The sequence below is a fragment of the Crotalus tigris genome, unplaced genomic scaffold (genome assembly GCF_016545835.1).
Source record: "Crotalus tigris isolate CLP2741 ecotype Arizona unplaced genomic scaffold, ASM1654583v1 scf7180000017737.1785205, whole genome shotgun sequence".
Taxonomy (NCBI): domain Eukaryota; kingdom Metazoa; phylum Chordata; class Lepidosauria; order Squamata; family Viperidae; genus Crotalus; species Crotalus tigris.
Window position 1 is genome coordinate 288,434 of NW_024096603.1, and position 6,330 is coordinate 294,763.

Here is a 6,330-nt window from a genome sequence, read left to right on the forward strand (position 1 = left end):
ACGCCCACCCGGCACCCGATGATACATAAGTGGGTTTTGGGTTGCTGTTTGAGCACTCAGTCTCTAAAAGGTTTTCCATCACTGACCTATACCATTTCAGATGACTGTCTAGCCTCTTCTTAAAAATCTCCAGTAGTGGAGCTCCCAGGATTTCTGAAGACAAGCTGTTCCACTAATTGTCCTCACTGTTAGGAAATTTCCCCTTAATTCCAGGTTGCTTCTCTCTTTGATTAGTTTCCATCCATTGCTTCTTGTCCTGCCCCTGGTGTTTTGGAGAATAATTTGACCCCCTCTTCTTTGCAACAGCCCCTCAAATATTGGAATATGACTATTGTGTCACTCCTATTTCTTCTTTTCTTTAGACTAGCTAAACCCAAGTCCTGCAGTCGTTCTTCATAGGTTTTAGTCTCCAAGCCTTTGATCATCTTAGTTGTTCTTCTCTGAACTTATTCCAAAGTCTCAACATCTTTTTTGTAGTATGGTGACCAAAATTGGTAGCAATATTCCAGGTGTGGTCTTATATGGGTTTTATAAAGTGGTACTAATACTTTGTGTGATCTTGATTCTATGCCTCTGTTTATACAACCTAGGATTGTATTAGCTTTTTTGGTTGCTGCTGCATAGTATTGACTCATGTTTAAGTGATTGTCCACTAAGACTCCAAGGTCCCTTTCACAATTATTGTTTTTGAGCCAGGTTTTGCCTAATCTGTACTTGTACCTTTGGTTTTTCCTGCCCAGGTGTAATACCTTGCTTTTCTCCACATTAAATATCATTTTGTTGGATAGGGCCCATTGTTCAAGTCTGTCAAGATCTTTTTGGATCCTAAGCTTGTCTTCTGGGGTGTTACCTATTCCTGCCAGCTTAGTGTCATCTGCAAATTTGATGAGTTCCCCTTCTATTCTCTCATCTAAGTCATTTATGAAGATATTGAAGGTACTGGTCCTAAGACAGAACCTTGTGATACCTCACTGCTTTCCTCCCTCCATATAAATGTAGTACAGTTAAGGACTACTCGTTGAGTACAGTTTGTCAGCCAATTACAAATTTATCTGGTGGTGATGCTGTCTATCCCATATTTTTGTAGCTTACCAAGAAGTAGGTTGTGGTCTACTTTGTCAAATGCCTTACTGAAGTCTAAATATACTATGTCCACAGTATTTTGCTAGTCTACTAATTTAGTCACTTTGTCAAAGAATGAAATAAGATTGGTTTGGCATGATCTGTTTTTAACAAATCTGTGCTGGCTACTGGTTATAACTTTATTTGTTTCTAGATGTTCACAGATCTGTTTTTTGATTATTTTTTCCAGTATCTTCCCAGGTATTGATATCAGGTTGATTGGTCTGTAAGATTCCTGGGTCTGTTTTTTTTTTCTCTCCTTTTTTGAAGATGGGAACCACACCAGCTCTTTTCCAATCCTCTGGTAGTTCCCCAATGCTCTACGATTTTTTAAAGATATGATACAATGGTTCTGAGATAACATCTGCCAGCTCCTTCAGAACTCTGAGATATAATCCATCAGGTCCTGGAGATTCATCAAGGTCAGACAGGTGTTCTCTTAACATTTTCTTGCTTATTTTAATTTTTATTTCTAGTCTGTCTTTTACAGTTATGTTTTTGGTAGGTTGGTCTATAGTTTCTTTTTGTATGAAGACTGATGCAAAGAATGAGTTAAGCAGCTTTGCTTTCTCTCTACTGTCTATTACTTCCTTGCCATCTTCTCTCTTTAGTGGACCAATTGTTTCCTTCACTTTTTTTTTGTTTTTATATGTTGAAAGAAACTTCATTATCTTTTACTTTTGTTGCAAATCTTTGCTCATTCTGAGCCTTTGCTTTTCTGGGTTTATCTTGCAGATTCAGGCTATCTGCTGATATTCTGCCTTAGTTATGTGTCCCTCTTTCCATTTTTTATACTTATCCTTTTTGCCTTTCAGTTTATCAGAGAGATCTTTGTGCAACCATGCTGGTTTCTTCTTGGATTTCTTGTTTTTCTTTTTTTAGTGGCATTGTGTTGGACTGGGATTTTATGATCATATTTTTATATTCCTGTGATTGTATTTTTATACTCCTGTGCTCCTCTTTGAGAGAACTGCAATCATAAATTAAACAGCTGTAGCCTGAGGTGCAATTCTGAAAATCAGCTAACAAGTATTATGTAAAGATGTGTAATTATCTGACTAAGCTGTAAAACAGCAATGTGATTAAAAAGGTAAGGACTTTGTAACCGAAAGTGTGTGATCAATAGATATCAGCTTTTAATAATGAAAATCTGGATTAATATTTTTGGAAATATGCTTTCTTTTTTTTTACTTTGCATTTTTAATTTTTTTTATCGCTTTGAGTTTGTGTTGACTGTAACTAGTCCCTGCAATTTTCTTTAGAAAGTGATTTGTCATTGCTTGCTTCCCAAGGCAGCATGGCTGGACCAATGTCACCTAGCCAGCTTTATGCTTAAAACAGGACAAGAAATCATGGTCATCTGGTTTATAGCCTGACATATTTGTGGACACTTATGACCACAATTGGAGCCAGAATCTTGGTCATTTAGTGAAATGGTCATTAAATGAGATGCCCCATGACTACTGCCCTCAACAACTGCAATCTTGGCTCTCCCACTTGCAATCATTAAGCAATCATGCAAGTCATTAAGTGGACTGCAGTAGAGAGGGCTTGGACCTCTCATGAGTTGTAGGATAGGGAGAGGGCCCAGGCTTCCCATCACACTTAGGAAGTCTGGGCCCTTCCTACCGCACCAGGGATAATGACTGTAAAAACACGGGTTCACCAGCATTTTCCCCTCATCTCCAGATGGGAAAACAGTAGCAAATGCCAGTGTTCTAGCATTATGAAAAACTGAGACTGCTGCGGTTCAGTAGCAGAGCCATTCTGACCTTTTGGTGGGGAGGGGGAAATGCTAGCAAATGCCAACACTCTGAAATGCTGATGTTCGCTAGCATTTTTGCCAGATTTGAGGTCCATTCTTTCAGTGCATGGAAGGATTTCTCCCTGCAGGGAGGGGAGGGGAAATCCCTGGGTACACTGGGAGAATAGACCTTCAACCCAGCATCCTTTCCAGTTGCAACTTTCCCTGACAGCTTCTTCCTTGATTTCTGGGGAAAACAGCAGAGAAGATTGCAAATGGCAATCATATGATCGCAGAGTACTTGGCAACTGGTCATAAATGTGAATAGGTTGCCAAGTGCTAGAAATACAGTCATTTAACCAGCCTATCCCTAGTCCTCAGGATGACGTTTTATAATGACTGGAAGTGCTTTTGCAAGCTTTAATGCACCAGTTCCAAAGCCATCATGACTGCAAACAGTTGTTCAATGACCAGTTATAAGCTGAAGACCACTGGTATACCAAATTGTCTCTCCGATCCTAAATATAAATCCTCAAAATAAATTATGTAGAGATAGATTTTAGTAATGGCAAGTAAATCAGGTTAAAACAAGAGACACATATAATGGTATTGATTAGCCCCAGACTACCCAATGGTGGTGCTTTACATAGCATAGAACTTTTTCTTATATGTTATACTTCATAGAACACAGCCCTTGTGTAATAGTAAAAGCTGCTAGCATAAAGATGCATTATCACTTTCATTGTACATCATTCATTGTAGCTGGCTAATATTTTGTATTATAGAAAATAGCAGGGTAAAGCTACATTAGTCATGGTCTGATCTAGACTGTGGTGGTGCAGTGGTTAGAATGCAGTATTGCAGGCTAATTCTGCCAACTGCCAGCAGTTCGATTCTCACTGGCTCAAGGTTGACTCAGTTCTTCTTCTGAGGTGGGCAAATGAGAACCCAGATTGTTGGGGGCAATATGCTGATTCTGTAAACTGCTTACAAAAGACTGTAAAGCACTATGAAGCAGTATATAAATCTAAGTACTATTGTTATTGCTATCTAAGACCCTGCCACTATAATGGGGACAGGGAAGAAACTGGGGGTAGCCAGGTACCTGTGGTGATGCCATAAATTGTTAATGAAGAAAGAAGAATTCCTGTTGAAATGTTGGTTTAAAAAAAGAACAAGACAAGTCTACAAGTAATTTTTCAACTAGCAAATTTTCTTAAAAGGAAAGATGCTACCAAACTCCTGATATTTTTAGCATCATGGACAAACCTAGTTCTCCTGCAACAATAATGAAATAAGTTGATATTTATGTCGCTCACCACTAGATGTCATAGTTTCACAAATTAAATATATAGCCTAGCCTGATCAGTTGTACAGGTACTTGGCAAAATAAAAGAAAACCATTGTCTTTCTTGCTGTTTTTCTATTGTAGAATTGGAAAGTATGTCTGAATCCAGCCACCTGCTTGGTGCATAATTCTAAGTTAATGCATCCCAGTTTTCATGGATGTGCTTTGCTACAGTGCTTTTCAACCTTTTCAGAGATTGTACCACTTTTAGGATATGGCAAATATTTGAGTACCAGCAGTCGCCTAGCAAGGTGTCAAAAACTTGATGATCACAAAAAAAAGGAAAAAAGTGATAAAATAGAGGTAATCCTCGACTTACAACAGTTTGCTTAGTGACTGTTCAAAGTTATAACGGCACTGAAAAAAGTGACTTGTGACCATTTTTCACACTTATGAGAGTTGCAGCATCCCCAGGGTCTTGTCATTTACATTCAGATTTGTAATAGTAGTAAAGTTGGAAGGGACCTTGGAGGTCATCTAGTCCAACCCCCTGCTCGGGCAGGAAACCCTACACCATTTCGGACAAATGGCTGTCCAGTCTCTTCTTAAAAACTTCCAGTGTTGGAGCATTTACTGCTTCTGGAGGCAAGCTGTTCCACTGATTAATTGTTCTCACTGTCAGGAAGTTTCTCCTTAGTTCTAGGTTGCTTCTCTCCTTGATTAGTTTTCACCCATTGCTTCTTGTCCTGCCTTCAGGTGCTTTGGAAAATAGCTTAATTCCCTCTTCTTTATGGCAGCCCCTGAGATATTGGAATACTGCTATCATGTCCCCCCTTGTCCTTCTCTTCGTTAAACTAGACATACCCAATTCTAGCAACCGTTCCTTATATGTTTTAGCCTCCAGTCCCCTAATCATCTTTGTTGCTCTTCTCTGTACTCTTTCTAGAGTCTCAACATCTTTTTTACATCGTGGTGACCAAAACTGGATGCAGTATTCCAAGTGTGGCCTTACCAAGGCATTGAAGAGTGGTATTAATACTTCACGTGATCTTGATTCTATCCCTCTGTTAATGCAGCCTAGCACTGTGTTGGCCTTTTTGGCAGCTGCCGCACACTGCTGGCTCATATTTAAGTGATTGTACAGTGTCCTGGGGTCACATGATCCCCTTTTGCAACTTTCTGACAAGCAAAGTCAATGGGGAAACTTAAGAACTGTGTTACTAATTTAATAACTGCAGTGATTAACTTAACAAATGTGGCAAGAAAAGTTATAAAATGGGACAAAACTCATTTAAAAAATTTCTCACTTAGCAACATAAATTTTGGGATCAATTGTGGTTGTAGGTTGATGACTATCTGTACACCCACTTACCATACTTTTAATGGGAAACTTGTGTCTGTTTCTCTGACATTAATCTTTGCACTGTTCTATCCCCTTCTCTCCCTCTGCTTGTCTCAAAGAAGCCAATAGGTAATTGCAGGGGCTTTGGGGGTTAGAGTTGACATTGCCATAGGTGTATACTGTAGGCCACCCAACCAAACAGAGGTAATAGATGAACTTTTTGCTAGTCAGTTAACTAAGGTATGTAGGAAGCACATCACAATAGTAATGGGGGACTTTAATTACCCTGACATCAACTGGGAGACAAACTCTGCACCAAGTGAAAGATCAAACAGATTCCTGACAAACCTAGCAACTTTGTCCCCCCAAAAAGTAGGGAAGGGAACTAGGGGATCAGCCATATTGGACTTAATTCTCACTAACAGAGATGAAATGATAGAAGATGCTGAAACCATAGGAACCTTGGGGGGGTGATCATGCAATATTGAAATTCAACATTATGCAAGCACAAGCAATAGAACACAGTCAAACTAGAGTCTTGGACTTCAAGAGAGCTAATTTCAACAAACTTAGAGAAAGCTTGGGAAAGATTCCATGGATGAGAATCCTCAAGGGGAAAACAACTTAAGAAGCTTGGCAAATTTTGAAAAGTGAGATTATAAAAGCCCAGTCTAGCACAATACCAATGAAGAAGAAAAATAACAATTCTGAAAAGAAACCAGCATGGCTGCATAAAGACCTCTCTGATAAATTGAAAGCCAAAAAGGACAAGTATAAAAAGTGAAAATAACTAAGGCAGGATATCAGCAAATAGCCCAAGCCTGCAAAGATGAA